Source organism: Chelonoidis abingdonii, chromosome 6 (genome assembly GCF_003597395.2).
Source record: "Chelonoidis abingdonii isolate Lonesome George chromosome 6, CheloAbing_2.0, whole genome shotgun sequence".
NCBI classification, from domain to species: domain Eukaryota; kingdom Metazoa; phylum Chordata; order Testudines; family Testudinidae; genus Chelonoidis; species Chelonoidis abingdonii.
The window spans coordinates 9,563,914-9,584,251 of NC_133774.1; positions in this window are offsets into that span (position 1 = coordinate 9,563,914).

Genomic DNA, 20,338 nt, shown 5'->3' on the forward strand with positions numbered 1-20,338 from the left:
CCCCTGCTGGATCGATCGCTGCCCGTTGATCCAGCAGGTAATGTAGACAAGCCCTGAGTTTGTTTTTCACCTCCTGCCCTAGAGCAGCAATGCAGACTAAACTCCCTCTGTCAGCAGCTGAAAGAGATGTGGATTTTCAGAAAGGGCAGATAGAGGCTGCTAAATTGGGAATAAAAAAGGATATGAAATAACTCACAGCGTAAAAGTATATTAAATAACCTATAGAGCAATATAGAGAAGTATATTAAAAAGCCTATGGAGGAAAGACAGCCAAGAAACAGATTAACAGAGCATTACATTTTATTGTCAAGCACAAATGTCCCATTCCTTTCTCTGAGCTCCTAATCAGCATTTTTCATTATTTTCCTTCCCCTGAATCTGGCTCCTATGCATCAGTGCCCATAGCAACACCTCCAGTGGCGTTAAAAAACTAGATACTGCAACAGCGTTCCCAGGCACAGAGCTGTGCCAAGGCCTACATTTGATCCAGCAAGGAGCACATGCCTGCCCGGTGGTACAAGGTCATAATATGAATTCTCCCTTCAGGGGCAAACAATCTTAGCAATGATCCCCCACCATTCTCCCCTACTAGCTTGGCTCATTTTGATCTCAGTTGTTATTAAGCTTGTTTGATGCTTGCAATCAGAGCAGCTCATTTATTTACAGAGATGGTTATTCAGAAAGTGGATGCCTACAAGGAGAGTATGAGTGCATGAGTGGGGAGAGTGGACTGGTTTGTTTTAAGGTCTCGTTCATTTGAACTCTAGAAAAAAATGGCTCTTTTCTATAATGGATATTCTTTATTTTCTTTTATTTTTTTCCCTGCGCCATTTTACTTTGTAGAGCAGGGATGGGCAAAGTGTTTGGACAAGGGCCACATCTGGGTATGAAAATTGTATGGCAGGCCATGAATGCTCATGAAATTAATAATTCAGAGATATTCAAATAAGTTGTATTTAATAAAGATATGTTTTAGTGGAAATAAACATAAAACCTTACATACAATTACAAATATGCCATCATAACAACATATTACAATAATTAAACCAAACTTACCCCCTTTCCACACCCTTTCTCTCTAGCCTAGATTTGTCGGGGGTCAGCTTCCCATCACTGGAACTCATTGAGATTCACCTACCCCTTGCTCTAAGAAAACTTCTCCCACATAGGTCCCGACAGTGGCCGACAGGTCCCGACAGGTCCCGACAGTGAGCACTCTGTGGCCAACTATCCTTTGTTTTATCCTCAACAATGGAAAATTAACACTACTAAAATATCAGAGTCATCAAAGCCAACAAGTAGCAAGCACTGGGGCTTGCAAGTTCCAGGCTCTATGGTGTGTGAGGTGCGTTTGGGTGGTGCAGCCAGAGTAACACGCATGCACTCATGCCTGTCACACAGGTCCTGAACACATGGGAGCACCATGCGGGTGCAGGGGGCAAGCTCCCAACATTGCTCCCTGGTGGGAGCACTGGACAGACAGAGTAGGGCAAGCCCTCATCTCACTCCCTGGCCGGAGCACTGAAGCAGAGCAATGGAGCTCGAGGGTCAGGTCCAAAGGTCTGACGGGTTGTATGAGGCCTGTGGGCCATAGTTTCCCCACACCTGCTGTAGATTCTAATAAACTTTTCAATGGATGGGAGCGAAGGCAGATGACCCTTGTGTTCTATTGAGACATGGTTTCATCTCTGGAAGTGCTTTTGGTACTGAAATAGACTGATGTGCGGTTTTTATACTGGGATTGATTTTTCTAAATGTTCATCCTTTTTTCTCCCATTGTAGGGGCTTTCTCTCCCTATTTTTGTCCAGATTCTGACCCCTGATTCACAGTCGTGGAACCCCTGATTCCCACAGCTGCTCACCAGGATGCATCAGAGGTTGACCTCCTTTGTGGTTAGCACTTGCCTATTCATGAATGAGGACCTCATTCAACACCCACTGAAATCAGTGGAAATGCTCCAGTTCACTTCAATGGATGTTGGATCGGCATGTTGGTGAATGAGTAGATAGGTAACAGACAGGTGCGGAAGGAGGGGGAATGGAAGGGCATTTAGGCAGGTGAATAGGTAGCTGATGGGCAGGTGGACTGATGAGCAAGTGGGTGAATGGTCAGATGAGCTTTAGAGTCATTGTCTTGGGGTGTAGAGAGGTGGGTGAGTAGGTGAATGACTGATCACGTAAGTAGTTGAACAAACTTTACTGACTCCTCAGGCTACCTAGGAGATCATTAGAGTGGGAAATTAATGACAACACTTAAGGACAGTACACTGTGAAAAACTTAGATGTAGCATTTGGAGGAAGAAGTGTATGTGTTTGTGGGAGGAGCTATTCAATGAACGAAGCTGGGATAGGGGCAGAATTCAGAGTTCTGAATTCACAAAATGTCCCTGAAATCTTTTTTAAAAATGGTCAAATTCTGCTCTCCTTTATACCAATACACCTCAGGAATAACTCCACTGATTTCAGTAGAGTGACTTATAATTAAGAGTGGTGTACTTCAGACATTATTGATTCTGAAGTCAATGAAGCTATGCTACTTTACCCTAGCTGAAGATCTGGCTTCCCAAGTCATGGTTCGTAAAGTTGGTTTGTATAAGACAAATCACCTCTGGTTTTGTTGTTGTTGTTGTTGTTGTTTGTTGTGATTTTCATCACAATTTCTATGATCAGGAGTGTTGTCACCATCCCTTCTCAGGAACTTTTTTCCTAAAATGTATCATGAGAAAACTACAGCCCTATAAGCAGAGGCTCACAGGGAGACAATAAGAAAACCTGCAAGATGTGTTTAGAACTAAAGACAGGGGAATGGAAAACACAAATCCTGAAAACTGGTAAATCAATGTGTGCCCTAGATAAGTTATTCTTGAAAAAAAATCTTCTGGATAAACAACAATGGCCATTAAAGAGCTGATTGGAGGACTACTCCTTAATTCAGTTCAAAATGATCTGTAATCCCTTCAGGGGATACAGCTAACTTAGGGAAAACAGGGGTTTAAGCAGTGAGCTCTTAAGTGATCAGAGGAGCTAGCAAACAGGGGAGTTTTGCAAGAGAGTTCAGAGAGGGAATGTGAGAGGCAGATACAGCTCGTAAACATTCTCTAAACTTAGGACAATAAACCCAACCCTCCAAAAACAAAACTCAACAATAACTATGACAGCAAAAAAAAAACAAATCCAAAAACAATAATGCAGGCAGAAGTCCAGCAGCAGAGTGGAGTCTATCCAATGTATTGCATTGAATGCAGCATGTACAATTACCTGCCTTGTGGACAGATGTCATATTTGTGCATTTGGTGCAAGCAAGTGTGGTGTAGAAATTGCAGTAAGTCAACCTGAGCTATGTCGACTCCAGCTACATTATTCATGTAGCTGGAGTTGTGTAACTTAGGTTGACTTACTTTGGTAGTGTAGACATAGCCTCAGTATGTGCTCTTGAGGCCAGAGTGGCTGAAATGGAAGAGCTAAAGGAGACAGAGAGGTACACAGCCAAGACTTAATGGGGCACAGCAGAGCAGTCTGACAGCCACTGTGCTGTTGAGGAGGATGAAAGTCTTGGAGAATGAGAAAATCAAACTAGAGAGGAGAGAAATGACCCAATAGTTGGAACCCTCCTTCCAGATGACATCATGGTACATGATATCCTCTTGCATTCAGTATCCCCGTCTGAGGGAGGGAATCCCTGTTATTATGAAGAGACAGATTATAGTAATGAGAGGTTTAATTATTAGAAATATAAATAGTTGGGTTTGTGATTTTTGGGAGAATTACATGGTGAATTGCCTACTGAGTGTGCAGGCTGCAAAGCTTTCAAGACATCTAGATAGACTTATGTGCAGTGCTGGGGAGGAACTGGTGGTGATGGCACATGTAGGAAACAATGACATAGGGAAAGGTAGGAGTGAGGTCTTGGAGGCCAAATTTAGGCTGCTAGATAAAAGATTAAAGTCCAAGATCTCCAGGGCAGCATTCTCTGAAATGCTTCCAGTTCCACATGCAGGGCCAGTTAGACAGGCAGAACTGCAGGGTCTCAATCATGGGTGAGAGGATGCTGTTTGGAGAAGGGATTTAGATTTATTAGGAACTGAGAAACATTTTGGGAAAGGAGGAGCCTATACAGGACGAATGGGCTCCACCTAAACCAAAAAGGAACTAGACCTCTGGCATATAAAATTAAAAAGGTTGTAGAGGAGTTTTTCAACTAAGGACTGGGGGAAAGCCCATAGGTGCAGACACACAGTTCAGACAGAGACATCTCCTAGGGGAGGATTTATTAAAGGGGATTCTCTATGTCCTAGTAAAGAGAAGAGGATGGAAGTTGCTAAAGTATAGGTTGGGACTGAAGAGAAACAGTCGAATGAAAAAGATTCCCATTCAATTACAACTTATGAAGTCAGACAACCAAATATTGACAAAATTTCTAAGTGCTTCTATACAAATGCTAGAAGTCTAAACACTAAGATGGGTGAACTTGAGTGTCAGGTATTCAAAGAGGATTTAGATATAATAGGGATCACAGAAACTTGGAGGAGTGATGAAAGTCAGTTGGGCATGGTAATACCAGGATACAAAATATATAGGAATAACAAGGAAGGTCACATGGGAGAGTGGCACTATATGTGAAAGAAAGCAACGAGTCAAATATGGTAGAAATCTTAAATGAATCAAACTGTACCAGAGAATCGCTATGAATAGAAATTTGATACTTGAATAATAAGACTATAGCAGTAGGAATATACTACTGAACACATGACCAGGATGGCAATGCTGACTGTGAAATACTCAGGGAGATGAGAGAGACTATAAAAACAGAAAACTTGATGGGGAATTTCAACTATCCCTCTATTGAGTGGGAACATGTCACCACAGGATGGGATGCAGAGATAAAGTTTCTTCACACCATAAAGGACTGAATCTTAGAGCAGCTAGTCCTGGAACTCACAAGGGGAGAAGCAATTTTTGATTTAGTCCTAAGTGGTGCACAGGATCTGGTCCACGAGCTGAATATAGATGAATTGCTTGGTAATAAGAACTATAATGTAATTAAATTTAACATTCTTGTTGGAGTGGGGGAGTGCCAAAGAAATCTAACACAGTAGCATTTAACTTCAAAAAGGGGAACTACACAAAAATGAGGAAGCTAGCTAAAAGAAAATTTAAAAAATGAACAGTTACAAGATTGAAATGCCTGCAAGCTGCATGGAAACTTTTTAAAAAATACCATAATAAAGTTCAAAATAAATGTATAACCCAATTTTTTTTTAAAAGTAAGAGAACCAAAAAACCCACCATCCTGGCTAAACAACAAAGTAAAATAGGTGGTTAGAGATAAACAGACATCCTTTAAAAATTGAAAGTTAAATGTTTCTGAGGAAAATAGAAAGGCATATAAATTCTGTGTATAAAGTCCAAGTGTAAAAGTATAATTTGGCAGGTCAAAAAAGAATTTGAAGAGGAACTAGCAAAAGACACAAAAACTAACTGTATTTTTTTGAAAGTACATCAGAAGCAGGAAGCCTGCCAAACAAGCAGTGGGGCCACTGGACAATCAAGGTCCTGAGGAGTAATCAAAGAAGACAAGGTTGTGGTGGAATTCTTTGCACTGGTCTTCATTACAGAGGATGTGAAGGAGCTTCCCACACCTAAGCCAGTTTAGATGAGAATCTCAGGATCTCTTCCAGATTGAGGTGTTAATAGAGGAGGTTTGGGAACAAATTGATAAATTAAACCATAGTAAGTAAAAAGGACCAGATGGAACTCAAATATGAAATTGTAGAACTACTAACTGTGGTATGTAACTTATTGCTTAAATCAACCTTTGTATCAGATGACTGGAGGATAGTTAATGTAACACTTATATACAAAAAAAAAAAAAAGCTCCAGAGGCGTCCTGGCAATTACAGGCCGGTAAGCCTAACTTCAGTACTAGGCAAATTGGTTGAAACTATAGTAAGGAACCGAATTAACAGACACACAGATGAATACGAAGTGTTGAGGAAGAGTCAACATGGCTTTTGTAAAGGGAAATCATGTCTCACCAATCTATTAGAATTCTTTGAGGGGATCAACAAACATGTGGACAAGGTGTGGCTATGATGTACTTTGACTTTCAGAAAGACTTTGACAAGGTCTCTCACCAAAGACTGCTAAGCAAAGTAGGCAGTCATGGGATAAGAGCGAAGGTCTTCTCATGGACCAGGAACTAGTTAAAAGGAAACAAAGAGAAAGAATAATTGGTTAGTTTTCACAGTGGAGGGAGGCAAACAGGGGGTTCCCCAAGTATCTGTCCTGGGTGGAAGTGCTATTCAACATATTGATAAATGATTTGGGGAAAAAAAGGATTAACAGGTGGCAAAGTTTGCAGATGGTGCAAAATTACACACGATAGTTAAATCCAAAGCAGACTGCAAAGAGTTACAAAAAGATCTCACAAAACCAAGTAGCTGGGCAATAAAACAGCAGATGAAATTCAATGTTGATAAATGGAAAGTAATACACATTGGAAAACATAATGCCAACTATACATACAAGTGATGGGGTTTAAATTAGCTGTATCACTCAAGAAAAAAAGTTTGGAGTCATGGTAGGTAATTTTCTGAAAACATCTGCTCAATGTGTGGCAGCAGTCAAAAAAGCTAGCAGAATCTTAGGGTCACTCAATAAAATTAATAGGCAGCAGGTTTAAAACAAGGAAGTATTTCTTCGCACAATGCACAGTCAACTTATGAAACTTATTGCCATGGGATGTTGTGAAGGTCAAAACTATAACTGGGTTAAAAAAAGTATTAGCTATGGTCATGGAAGATAAGTCCATCAATGGCTACTAGCCAAGATCATCAGGGATGCAACCTCTGGCTGTGGGTGTCCCTAAGCCTCTGATTGTCAGCTGGGACTGGACAACAGGCGACGGTTCTGTTCATTTCCTCTGAAGCATCTGGCACTGTCCATGGTTAGAAGACAGGATCCTGAACAACAAGGACCATTGGTCTGACTCACTATGGCCAGTCTTATGTTCTTATGTTAACAGCAAATGGTGAAACAAACCCTGCATCGAATCTCTGCTACAAAATGCATGCAGCAAGGGGGATTCTTTGCATTGACAAAGCCTGCATTCTACCCCTTGGAATGCATCAGCAACCTTAGATATGCTGAGGGTCCTATAGATTCTAGGAGAGTGGAAGGTCCACTCTGCATTTGAACTTCAGTTTTCAGCTTAGCTGCTTGAAACATTCCTATGAAGCGATGCAACCGCTCAGAGAGCTTTAATGAATATACTGTATTTTATAGTACTAGATTGCAACATTTCAGTTATGCCATAAATGTTTAATTTCAGTATAATAGCCACATGAGTCCTTATTTATGGATCTGCAATATTTCAAATATATCTGTATACACAGTTACACATGCAAAGTAGGCTAAAGCTACAGATTGTGCTTCAACTCTTGAGACACAAAGACAAGAATCTGCAGGGATTTTGCAGACCTGGGTTGAAAACCTCAATAGAATTTGCCAAATATTTGCTATGGGTTTTAGTTTGACTTGAAGGCATGTAGAAGGCAAAAGCACAGAGTGGGCATGTGGTGTGCAACATCTCCAGCTGCACAGTTCTGCTGGATCATCTCAATCCTGTGCACAGCATATCCTTTAATTTCTACCCTAGGTCCCTGCACAATTCTACCAGTGCATCTCGGCCTCATAGCACAGAACTTTTTGCTACTCCCTTCCGGGGCAACCTACCAAGCTTTGCCAAACGCCACTCAATCCTGATCAGCAAGACTCTTCTTGCTCACTTCCTAGCCCCTATACCAACTCTGCCAATACACTTTATTGCATTCTGTCTTTTGTTGTCTCTCACACACATATCCACCAGTGCATTTAGTTCTGCATGGTAATATGTAACATCCTTGCTATTCCACTCTTAGAGACTCTGTACAGTTCTGCAAATATACTTCACTCCTGTTCCATCTTTCTGAAGCAATGGAACACCTGGTCAGCTCTGCCAGTGCATCTCAATCCAGCTGTTTGCTATTCTGGTGCTGGACCCCATTATGGCTCAGCCAAGACACTGTACTTTTCTTCTAACCTGCTCTTGCAGTCTGAGGACTTTCATCACTGCTCTGGCAAGGTGTATCAGTTTGCATCCAGATCTGCAACATTTTTGTTGTTAGAATTCAGAGTCCCTGCCCTGTTCTGACATGACAGAGTCTGCAACACTTTTGCTATTCCATTTCTGAGCCCCTCTGCAGCACTGAAAACACTGAATGATTGTGTTGGCTTCTCCATCACTGGCACTTTTAAAATCAAGTTTGGATGCTTTTCTTGCAGATATCGTCTAGCTCAAACAGGAACTGTTTTGGGGAAGTTCTGTGATCTGGGAGGGAGGTCAGACTAGATCAGCGGTTCTCAAACTTAATTGCATTGCGACCCTCTTCTGACAACCAAAACAACTACACAACCCCAGGAGGGGGGACCCAAAGCCTGAATGTGCCCAAGCCCTGCTGCCCTGGGCTGGGGGCCCAGAGCTAAAGCCCAAGAGCTGCAGCCCCAGGCGGGGGGCTGTAATCTGAGCCCTGCTGATCAGAGCTGAAGCTGAAGCCTGAGCCCCGCCACCCAAGAGGTGGGGCTCAGTCTTCAGCTTTGGCCTTGGGGGGTGGGGGCTCAGGCTTTGGCTTTGGCCCCAAGCCCCAGCAAGTTTAACGCCAGCCCTGGCAACCCCATTAAAATGGGGTCATGACCCACTTCGGAGTCCCGACCCACAGTTTGAGATGCGCTGGACTAGATGATCACAGTATTCCCTTCTCACCTTGGAATCTGTGAACTGTTGTTTCAGACGTGAGCCATTACTGATCAGAGAGTGTGGCTGTGTCAGGATGAATTAGTCCATACGTTAGTTTGGTGCTTTGGACTAATTAGAGGAGAAGAAAGAGACCAAAGCCAGTTTCAACTGTGATCTCAGGTCACATTTGGAAGGCAAGGGCCTGATCCACAGCTGATGTAAAATGAGATTGCTCCATTGACTATAATGGAACTACACCACACCGATGTACACCAGTTGAGGATCTACCACCTCGTCCCTAGACATAAAAAGCAACCGTGTGAGTTTTCCTGTCAGCAGTGCAATGCATTTCTGCCTACATATTTGATCAAAGTAAGATTTCAAACATTCTTCACGCTGATCAGGACAATGAAGATAAGGATGTTGTAAGCAAATGCACTATTCCTTTTAAAAGTTAGCCAGCCAAGTACCTGCGAGAAATATATACATAATCACGGTGTAAACAAGAGATCAAGCCTTTGCCAGGATTTTTAAGCACAGTTTTCTCCTGTCCACACAAACAAACAAGCAACCACTGACAAAGACAAAATCTTTTAATCTGTTTGCAGAATATTCCCACCTTTCTCCCTTTGTTCTGCTTTATGTTATCTACTGTTCATTCCTATTACCTCTTTATAGCTGGTTTGTTAAAGTTCATACCACAAAGACCTGTAAAAGAAATTTATGGTTCTTGGGATTTTCAGCAAATTCTAAATAACCATAACATGAACACGAAGCATTAATTAAAAGACACTGGAATCTAAGTTATAACAGAGATGCTGACATTTAAGCCCTCTGCACAGCGTAAATTAAAAAATGGTGTGACAAAGAGTGAGTAGTTTGATGGTCAGGGGTTTATAATGGATACCTTAATATCTCTGTCATGAAAAACTGTCAGTCCTTGGTTTAACCCATACAGAAAGGTCCAAGGGCCTGGTTCATAAAGCATGACACTACCTAAACATTTTTGCAGTAATTCACAGAGCAGTCTGGAGTTTGCTTTGCATACACTTGAGACTACCCAAAAATGCAGGAAATTTGTGAACTGAATGCGTTAGTGCAATGATAAATTCACTGCATCATTATTTCCTCTAGTTCAAGCCTCCATTGCTGGCTTTTAAAACCCTCTCACCCAGATGCTCATTTTATCCAACAAGTCAAATCTTGCTAATTCCTTATTAGCATCAATTGTCACTTGCATTTCAGTAGCACCTAGAGTTCCAAATAAAGCTCAGGCCACATCGTGTTGGGCATTGTACAAAGTAGGAGACAATCCTTGCCTACAGAGATTACAGTCTAAATAGACAAGACAGACAAAGGAAGTAGGGGCCCAAATGACTCTCCCAGGGTCATATAGGAAGTCTGTGAGGGTATCTCTATACTACCCGCCAGATCGGCGGGCAGCGATCGATCCAGCTGGGATCAATTTATTGTGTCTAGTCTAGACACGATAAATCGACCCCTGAGTGCTCTCCCATCGACTCTTGTACTCCACCAGCACAAGAGGCTCAGGCGGAGTCGACGGGGGAGCATCAACAGTCGACTCACTGCAGTAAAGACACCGCAGTGAGTAGATCTAAGTATGTCAACTTCAGCTACATTATTCACATTGCGTATCTTAGCTCAATCCCCCTGCCCCCCCCGACTCCAGTGTAGACCAGGCCTGAGAGCTAGGAATTGAACACTGATCAGCTGACCCACAGCTGAGTGTCTGGAAGAGGTGCTCCTTCATTTCTAGGTCATGCCTTCTGAGTACAGCTGTTATTCTTTGCCTGTTCATCAATACCAGCACACTAGTTGGGCTTTTCTGCAGAAGGTTCTAACCATCCTAGCCAGAAAACTAGCAAGCAAACCCCACTTGGCTTGCTAACTCTTTATGAGTTCTTCACCTTTGCTTCAGATTCATTCTCTCACTTTCCTTGTGTACCCTTCCTGCTTTGTGCTGTTATTTAATATCCCGCCAGTTGTGTAATTTCAGCTCCCAAATTGAATAAGACGTTCTCTCCAGTGGAACTCTCACCTTGACAAATAGCCAAATAGTAATTATTATTCCTTTCAGAAGCTGAGCTATGGAATCAGGGCTGTAATTTCCAAGGCTTGAGTGCCGAGAAATTTATGCTATACTTTCCTCCGTCGGAGTTTTCATCTGAGATCGTATTTCAAGCCCTCTCCTTTGATGATATGATTAAGATAATTCCTTTATAAAGTTTGAGGCTCAGTGAGATATTTAAGAAGGAACCTGATAGTGCTTAAGTTTCATTTCCTTCCCTCTCTGAATATCAGCAATGGAGGAAGGAGGAAAAATAGAGTTTTTTTGATGGATTTTAATACTTTTAATTTTTTATAAGTGAATTGTTGTTACTGGGTTAGCCCCTTGAGGCCTCAGCCCAGATGGGGGCCCCATTGTGCTAGGTGCTGTGTAAACAGATAGTAAGAGGCAGTCTATGCTTCAAAGACCATATGGTCTAAATAGACAAGTCAACATATAGGAGAAAGGAAGCAGCATCATCCCCATTTTCCAGATGGGGAACTGAGGCCCAGAGAGATTAAGGCCAGACATGTAAGGGTATTTAAATGCCTAAAGATGCAGATAGATGCCTAGTAGGATTTTCAAAAGCACCTAGGTACCTAACTCCCATGGTACCTAACACCCTCCTAGGTGCCTATCTGCCTCTTTAACTTACCAAATACCTTTAAACATCTGTCCCTGTGTGACTTGCTCAAGACACATGAGAAATCTCTGGTAGATCTGGGAGATGGTATATAGACCATCTCAGTCCCGAATAATTGTGATAACCACAAAACCATCCACTGTCAATGGATAAATATTGTAAAGAGCAGAATCATGTGTTTGTATGCCTCTACTGAGTGGGCTCAGATATGTTCTTCTCCTGTTAGGGGATATTATAGATCCTATGGTGTATTATTAAAAGCTAACAGAAAGGTCACCTTCTGCTTGAGTGGTAGTGATCTGTGCTTTTGGATCAAAATCATTAGAATTATGTGCCCAATGTCATTATGGAGTTCCATTTGGTCACAACCTGTACTCCTGGCAGACATGACACGGATTTCTTACAATATGAAAATGCCATCATTTTCTCCTATCACATTCAGTCATTTTTCAGTTGTCAAACTGGGTGAGTGTTGCACAACTGGATTACACTTGTTACAAATACAATACAATCACTTAGGGCCATACAGTTATCAAACAACTATGTTAAGGAGGAGTATATAAACTATTTGCAGGTCTGGATGGTCCTTTGAATGTCCACCATACTGAATGATATCGTTGAAGTCACAGATAACAAGGCAACACCTTCTGGTCTCACAAGCTTTAAAAAAACAAACAACAATAACACGTGGTCAGTAGTTGAATGGGAGAGCTGTAGGATAGGGTTCTTAGCAAGTGGCACTGAAGATTCAATAGGTGACATTCTTCCCACTGAACTAAAGCCCAAGCTTGTTATGTTCTTATGGTCTTATGTTCACAACTAAAGCAGTGAATCAGACTGTTTATTCATATTTTTCTTATAAGCAATAGCCCTGTATTGTCACTTGATACAGAGATTACATTCTTATGTCTTTTTTCTTTCTTTTTATATAAAGTTTTCTTTTTAAGACTTGTTTGAGTTTTTCTTTGGGTAGTCTAAGAACGAAAGGGAGGAGATTCTCTTGTGTTAGATCTATGGAGGGTGAAACTCTGCAGCACCAGGAAATTGGTGGGAGGGGGAAGAGAGATAGAATCATTTCTGTTTCCTTGTATTTGGGGGTGTCTCTTTATGCAATAGAGGAGACATGCTCTTGGTATTGTGATGTAAAGGGATTGCATCCAGTACTCCCAGTTAGCCCAGAGAGGAAGTCTGGGTGGAGAGAGGGGAGGGAGTGGGTTTATTTCCTTGCCAGTAAGACCAGAGCTTCTGGGTCTTGGGTCCTCCAGGGAATGTTGGGGACCAAGCGAGGGCAGGCTGCTGTATTCTGTCTGGTGGCAGCGAGATAAGATCCAAGCTGGTAATTAAGCTTGGAGGTTCATGCTAGGCACCCAGATTTCTGGACGCTAAGGTCCAGATTTGGGAAAGATGCTTATGATACAGGTTTGCTCAGATCTTGGTGAGTTGGGGAAGAGTTTCAGGTTTCGAATGGAACTCACAACTGGGTAGGTTTCACCTGGACTTGGGTTTCAGGATTATTTTTTTTTCTTCAAACTCTAGTCCTTTCTAAATAAGTGTGTGGTCATGAAAGGCATTCAAGATCTCAAAAGTCCAGTGAGATTCTTGCCTGATTCTAGTTGTCTCAGTGTCATGGATCTGCTGAGGTGTACTGGGAACTGTATGTCCCAACTAATTAAGCAATGTCTTATCTCAAGGACATTGTATTTATTGTTCAATAATAGTGCTGCTATCACTACAGTTATTGGGCAATGGAATTTCAAAGTAAATAAGTGTGTGTGAGAGTAGTTGCTCATTGTACACTTAGGAGGGATGGTAGCAAATTTTTTAGTGAAATGTGTTTTCATCCAAAATGCCTATTTGTCAAAATCTAGACTATACAAAGTGGAACAGCTCTGTCAGGAGAGATCTCCTTTCCAGAATAGTCAAGTGATTAGGGCTCTCATGTGGCATTTAAGAGTTCCAGATTCAAGTCCTTGCCTTTGAATTGGAGAAGTGTAAGGACTTTGAACCTAGGATTTAAGAAACTGAAGGGAGTGCCTGATTATACAATTCATTAGTTATGTCACTCACCTTCGATATGGGAGACCCACATTCAAGTCTTTTTGTCTCCAGCACCTCATGTGACTGCTCTAACAATCTCATACACTTGCTGGCCTCATTAATATTTAATTAGTTATACAAAATGGAACAGCTGCTACTGAAGACTGTGGAAAAGACCTGCCCCAGAACATCCAATATCCTGGTGATGGGTGCACTCCCCTGGGATGTGGGAGAATCCAGGCACAGAATCAGACAAAACAGAGCTGTAGAACTTGGGTTTCTCACATAAGAGAGGAGGGCCCTAACCCCTGGGCTATTCGCTATCCTGGTATCTCTTTCCATTTTTTTGCAAAAAGTAATTGAACAGTTTGATTTCATCCTGATTCAGAACGGGACTTTTCTTTTATTTAATTTATTTATCTATTTATTTATTGAAATTTTAAAATTGTTTATGGTATGGAGAAACCATTTCCTGTTCATCTTTAATGCTCAGATGCTGGCCTGCCTCATTGAGGAATTGCTGCACCAAATTGATCTGGTGGTCTATCTAGTCTAGTACCCTGTCTTGAACAGTGGCCAGCACCAGATGTTTTTGACCAAGGGCAAGAAACCCTGTAGTGACATTTATGGAATGGGCTGCACCTGTGGAAAATTTCCCCCAACCCTATCAGCAAGTGGCTGACTTACACCCTGAAGCATGGAACGTTGATCTCCTGTATGAAGATGTTTTCTTCCTTTATAATGCAATTGTAGATGTTGTCATCATCAGTACTAACACCCAGTTTTTTAAGGGGCTTTAAAACCCCAAATATGTCCTAAGAATTAAAATTATTCTAACCCAAAGTTGGATGCATTCCAGACATAGACATGTATGGTCCTATACAGAGACTTTCTCATGTACATTTAACATATTTGGACTTTAGAGACAATATTAAAATTAAATGCTTCAACGGTGAACAATGTAAGAGGTATTTATTTTTCCTGCCAAATACTAGCCTTGCCCAAAGATTTTTTCCACCTGAACGCATTTGAAAATGATGTGCACATTCCATCAGCAGTGAAGGAGATAAAACCTCTCTTTATCACAGCCACAATGCTAAAATAGAGGAGAAAAAGACCCAAGCCATGTTCTCTCCTAATCTGAATAGTATGTATATTAAAGCTATCTTCTTGTTATGATCCTATGATAGGGCTTTATAGGCTCATTGTTCATGACGGGTTCATTGTTCACGTACATGACGGATTAACTTATTTCCACTACATCTCCACTGGCTCTATAAATTGCAATTATATACTGAAATATTATATACATAGTTATTGATGTATTTTGTACTGCGGAAAATTCCTTTGAAAGGAATTTTTTTGTTTGTTTGTTTGTTTTTAGTGCAAGCAAAAGGAAGTGGAATGTCTTCTCTTTTTCTCCTGTGCAGGTGAAGCCCAGGTATTGTTAGTGCAAGCCACTGCCCAAAGCTCTTCCCGAATAAGTACATTCTTCCTGCACATTCAGGGCTGGAATCAACCTTGTCTTGCATATTCTTTAGGCCTCATGTCAGCAAAGCATTTACATGGATGTTCAACTTTAAGCACCTGCTTAAGTTCCATTCTCATGTGACTGAAGCACTTATTTAAATGGTTTGCTGAATAGAGATGAGATGCTAAATGGGGTGACAATCATTTGTAGGTATAAATTGCTCCCACTTTGAATTAGTAGCCGTCTACACTCACTTTGCACTGGTGTCTATAACTATACTAAGTTGAGTATCAGAGGGGTAGCCGTGTTAGTCTGGATCTGTAAAAGCAGCAAAGAGTCCTGTGGCACCATATAGACTAACAGACGTTTTGGAGCATGAGCTTTCGTGGGTGAATACATGCATATGATGAAGTGGGTATTCACCCACGAAAGCTCATGCTCCCAAAAGTCTGTTAGTCTATAAGGTGCCACAGGATTCTCTGCTGCTTATACTAAATTGCTGGCTAATGCTGAGTTTGGCCCTGAATCCAATTGCTGACAAGGCAACTAATTAGTGACAATTGAGATGGTGTCTCCTTTTATTGTGTGGGTTATATACACATGTCCATTGCAAACTGGCTAATTACTCATTTCACACCAGCCATTAATTGCCAATTAACTTTGTTCACCACTAACCCTGATCAAACTTAAAGAGGAGATCTCATGGTGATAGTCCCAGACCCACACTAACAGCGACGGCTCCAGGCACCAGCGCTCCAAGCACGTGCCTGGGGCGGCAAGCTGTGGGGGGTGCCATGCGGTCCCTGTGAGGGCGGCAGTCAGACTGCCTTTGGGAGCTTGCCTGCAGGAGGTCCGCTGGTCCTGCAGATTCAGTGGAATTTGGCAGTAGGACCTCCTGCAGGTGCACTGCCAAAGGCAGCCTGCCTGCCATGCTTGGGGCAGTAAAAAAGCTAGAGTCGTCCCTGTCTCCTACAGTGGGTTTTTTTTCTCTGCATAAATATTCACTTGGCCTGATCCAAGTGCATTGAAATCAAATTAATTGGATCAACCCTGTGATCAAGATGACTGCTAGTTCTGCCAGGGTCTATCAGACTTTCCATCACCACCAAGTAAACATAATAGGTGAAGTCCTGGCTCAAATGATGTCAATGGCAAAACTCTTGCTTACTTCAAAAGGGCAGAATTTCACCCAGGGAATGTCTGTCATCATATCCCAGCATTGGAAGGATAAAATTCCCTGCAACCTTTATTTTCCTTCCAGTCTCCCCCAACCTCCCCTTTTTACTTGTAATTCTAATAAAGGCAGGTTAAGATTTTAACTAATTTTGTTAAGATATGTTTGCAAGTGTTGCCATGGCTCAGTGCTACATTTACCATTCATATAACGTTTGTTAGATGGAAAAGACAAGAAGTTATAATTGCTATTACTTTGCTCTCTTGTCAGTATTGCCAGAATGAAATAAAGCTTTTCTTTTCTCTCTTTCTCTCTCTCTCTCTCTTTCACTCTCTCTCTCTTTTTCTTCCCCTGTCCTTCAAGAAAATTGTTCTTTTATTTATTTTTGCTCTACTTGAGAGTGGCAGCTGATTTTGAAGTGTCAGGCCATTATTTGTTTGGGGTGGTTTTTTTGGATGTTGCCATTTATTGCAAAGAGGATAAAATCAATGTGACATTTCCCGAATGATGATAGATGAAAATGGTGAGTGGTCTTTAAACGCAGAAGGCTAATTTTTAAAAATGTCACCAGTGTACTATTTCAGGCTTTGTCAAAGATAAAACAATAAAAGTTATAGACATGAAAACTAATAATATTTCACTGGATAAACTATAGATAAGGATGACATACACTATGCAAGTTCTATGCATCTCTCTCTCTGTGCAGTATGATAAACTGCAGAAAAGACATTAAACATAATTTATTTGGATTAGTTGATTCGAAGATCTTCATTTGCAGGGACTTTTGATTTTTAAGGTCCTGATCTTACAGCCAAGTGTGAATACATGCGCTGGTATATTGCACTGTTGGGAATCCATGTGTGCTCAAATGTTCCTGCTACCACAGCTGGTTTAAACATAGTACTCCAATAGTACAAGAGCTTTTTACATACATGTCATGGGTTCAAAGCTAGCCATGTCAGTATCATCTAATGGCTGTTTGATGGGCTGGGTGGAATTACTCAGTGGTGTCTCTCCAGTTCTAAACAGATTAGAGTCCATGTAATAAAAACTATACGAGAGCTGGGATCTCTGTAGACATTCTCAAGAGACAATCCAAACAGTGGTTATGGACACTCAACAACTATCATTTCCTGGAAGTGACCCTCTAGGTCAGTGTTTCCCAAAGGTGGCACGCCACTTGTGTAAGAAAAGCCCCTGGTGGGCCAGGCCAGTTTGTTTACCTGCCGCTTCCTCAGGTTCAGCCAATCGTGGCTCCCGCTGGCTGCGGTTCACTGCTCCAGGCCAATGGGAGCTGTTGGAAGTGGCGGCCAGTATGTCCCTTGGCCCGCGCCACTTCCAGCATCTCCCATTGGCATGGAGCAACGAATCGCAGCCTCTGAGAGCCGCGATTGGCCGGATCTGAGGATGGAGTAGGTAAACAAACTGGCCCAGCTCACCAGGGGCTTTCCCTGCACAAGCGGCATCCCAAGTTTGGAAAACACTGCTCTAGGTCAAGAATGGGCACCCCATTGGCCAGGCACTGTAGACACCTTAGGCGTGGCACTCACTTTAGGCCACAGTCCTGGAATTAACAATGCAACCAACCCACACATAGTAAACCCCAGAATTAGAGCCTAAAGTCTGTTTTAAAGTACCACATCCACTCATGGGGGCATGTTCCCTGCGGTGCAGCTCCCTTGAGTCAGTGGCATGAAAAAAGAGCATTTTTTTTCTATGAAGTTTTATAATTAATTCTGATTTTCATCATAACCAATAATGTTGACTCAAAGCACATTAAATGTCAAGCTTCATGCAACATGTGCTCTACACCTAAGAGGTGCACAAATGAATTGAAAAGATTTTGGCTTCTAGACAATGTCTCTTTTCTTAGGCTTTTGTTTTTAAAGTGAATGGAAAAGCTTGTTAAAAATCCTGGATTGATGAACCGAGAGGATAAAATCCTCTGTTTATCCAAAGAATGAATACAGTATAGGCTGCACTAGTGCAAACTTTCTCCCCACATCACTGCACTGCTCTGCTTCAGCACACTCTTGGATGGACCACCTCTAGTCTCCATGCTTATTGAAGCTTAGCCTCCCTGATGAGATTGCTAGCATAGACATCAATTAGCACCATTTGTGATGATGGATTGTTCTGATGGGGAGACACAGACACAGGAAAAGGACTGTGGCTACCAAACTCATTTCATACTGGCTCCTCACCGGTTGCTGAAAGGCAATACATTTTGGTCTCTACTGACATGAGATGGACTTTCAACTTAGAGTGAAAGGTGCTGGGTCCTAAGAATAACCCCCAGAATCCTGCAAAACCCTATGGCTAATGGTATTTTGACTTGAGCTCCAAGAAACTAACCTCTTATTTTTATGATAATGTACACCTATCTAGCTAGCTGAGTAACATATGTACATAGCTTTAAGTTCAACTGGTGAGGTTTACAAGTAGCTAAATACCAGATGTCCGTATTTACCATGACAAAATAGTTGCTTTATTTTGCAGCAGTGAAATACTACAAGAAAGAGGAAACATGCACGCATAGCAGTTTAAACTTGATGTTGGTTTTACAGCCTCATTTGGGGGGAGGGGAATATCTTCACAGTTTAACTGCGGATTAAATCTGATCTGATTCAGCTCTAATCATCTCATTAGAAGCAAATTAGCATAAATTAGGAAGCAACTTGGGGAGAAGTGGTTGAAAGACTCATTATAACTCTTCCTCCATTACTTCCTCATACACACACACACATAGCAAGATACAGGAAGGAAGTACAGATAATTTGCTAAAGGCCATTATTTAGCCCAAACAATTTCTCTGAAAAGAGGAAATTCAGTTTTTAAGGTCCACTTCTGAAGCCAGTGACCAGGCCAGATTTTGAATTAAAACATAGATAAAAGCACTGGATGGTTTTGGAAACTGGTAATGAAACTTGAACATTTTGCTTCCCGATCATAGGTTCAAATCCAGCTGTAACAGTCAGTGACCATAAGTCAATGATAGCTGTTTGCTGGGTTGTGTGAAACATGCCAGTGTTCTCTCTCTAGTTTTATAACAGAAACCATGATGACATCTGGTATATCCATTGGCAGTGTTAGTAGAAAAGTCAAACAATAGTTACACAGACTAAACAACCCTCTTACAACTTTGGGTGGACCCTGAAGGTTGGGCAACTGAAATGGCGAGTCCATTGATCAAGACACAATATGCATGCATGTAAAGAAACAGTCCCTGACCAGAAAGAGCTTACAGTCAAAATAGAAGACAGAAAGAGGATGGAAGAAATGACATGGTGTTATCGACAGAAAGAAACAAGGCATAGAAAATCAAGTGATTTGCTGTAGCTAACACAGTTAGAGAATAGTACAGCCAAGAAATGAATGCCAATCTCCTATGGTCCAGTTCAGTGCCTTTACCAAAATACCATCCTTCCTCTTCTGTCAAGACTGATCCATCATGAAATTCCACCATGTCCAAAAACAAACAAAAAAACACACGCATTTTACCAGCCCATGCAATCTTAATTCACCATCCTAGTGCATACACATTATGATACAGTCTTTAATTACATTATCATATACCATTGTTTGGACAGGTTTCAGAGTAGCAGCCGTGTTAGTCTGTATCCGCAAAAAGAACAGGAGTACTTGTGGCACCATAGAGACTAACTAATTTATTTGAGCATAAGCTTTCGTGGGCTACACCCTACTTCATCGGATGCATGCAGCGGAAAATACAGTAGGAAGATATGAAGGTATGAGGAACAGTGGTGGTGGGGGGAAATAAACAATTGAATAAATAAACAAATGAACAATAAAATAATCTATTTCCCCATGTTTATTCCCCACCCCCCGACACACACACACTGTTCCTCACACCTTCTTCTCAACTGCTGCAAACGGACCATTTTGATTACCACTACAAAAAGTTTTTTTCCTCTCCTGCTGGTAATAGCTCTCCTGCTGGTAATAACTCACCTTAACTGAGGATATGTCTACACTACAGGATTATTCTGATTTTACATAAACCGGTTTTGTAAAACAGATTGTATAAAGTCGAGTGCACGCAGCCACACTAAGCACATTAATTCGGTGGTGTACATCCATGGTCCGAGGCTAGCGTCGATTTCTGGAGCGTTGCACTGTGGGTTGCTATCCCGTAGCTATCCCATAGTTCC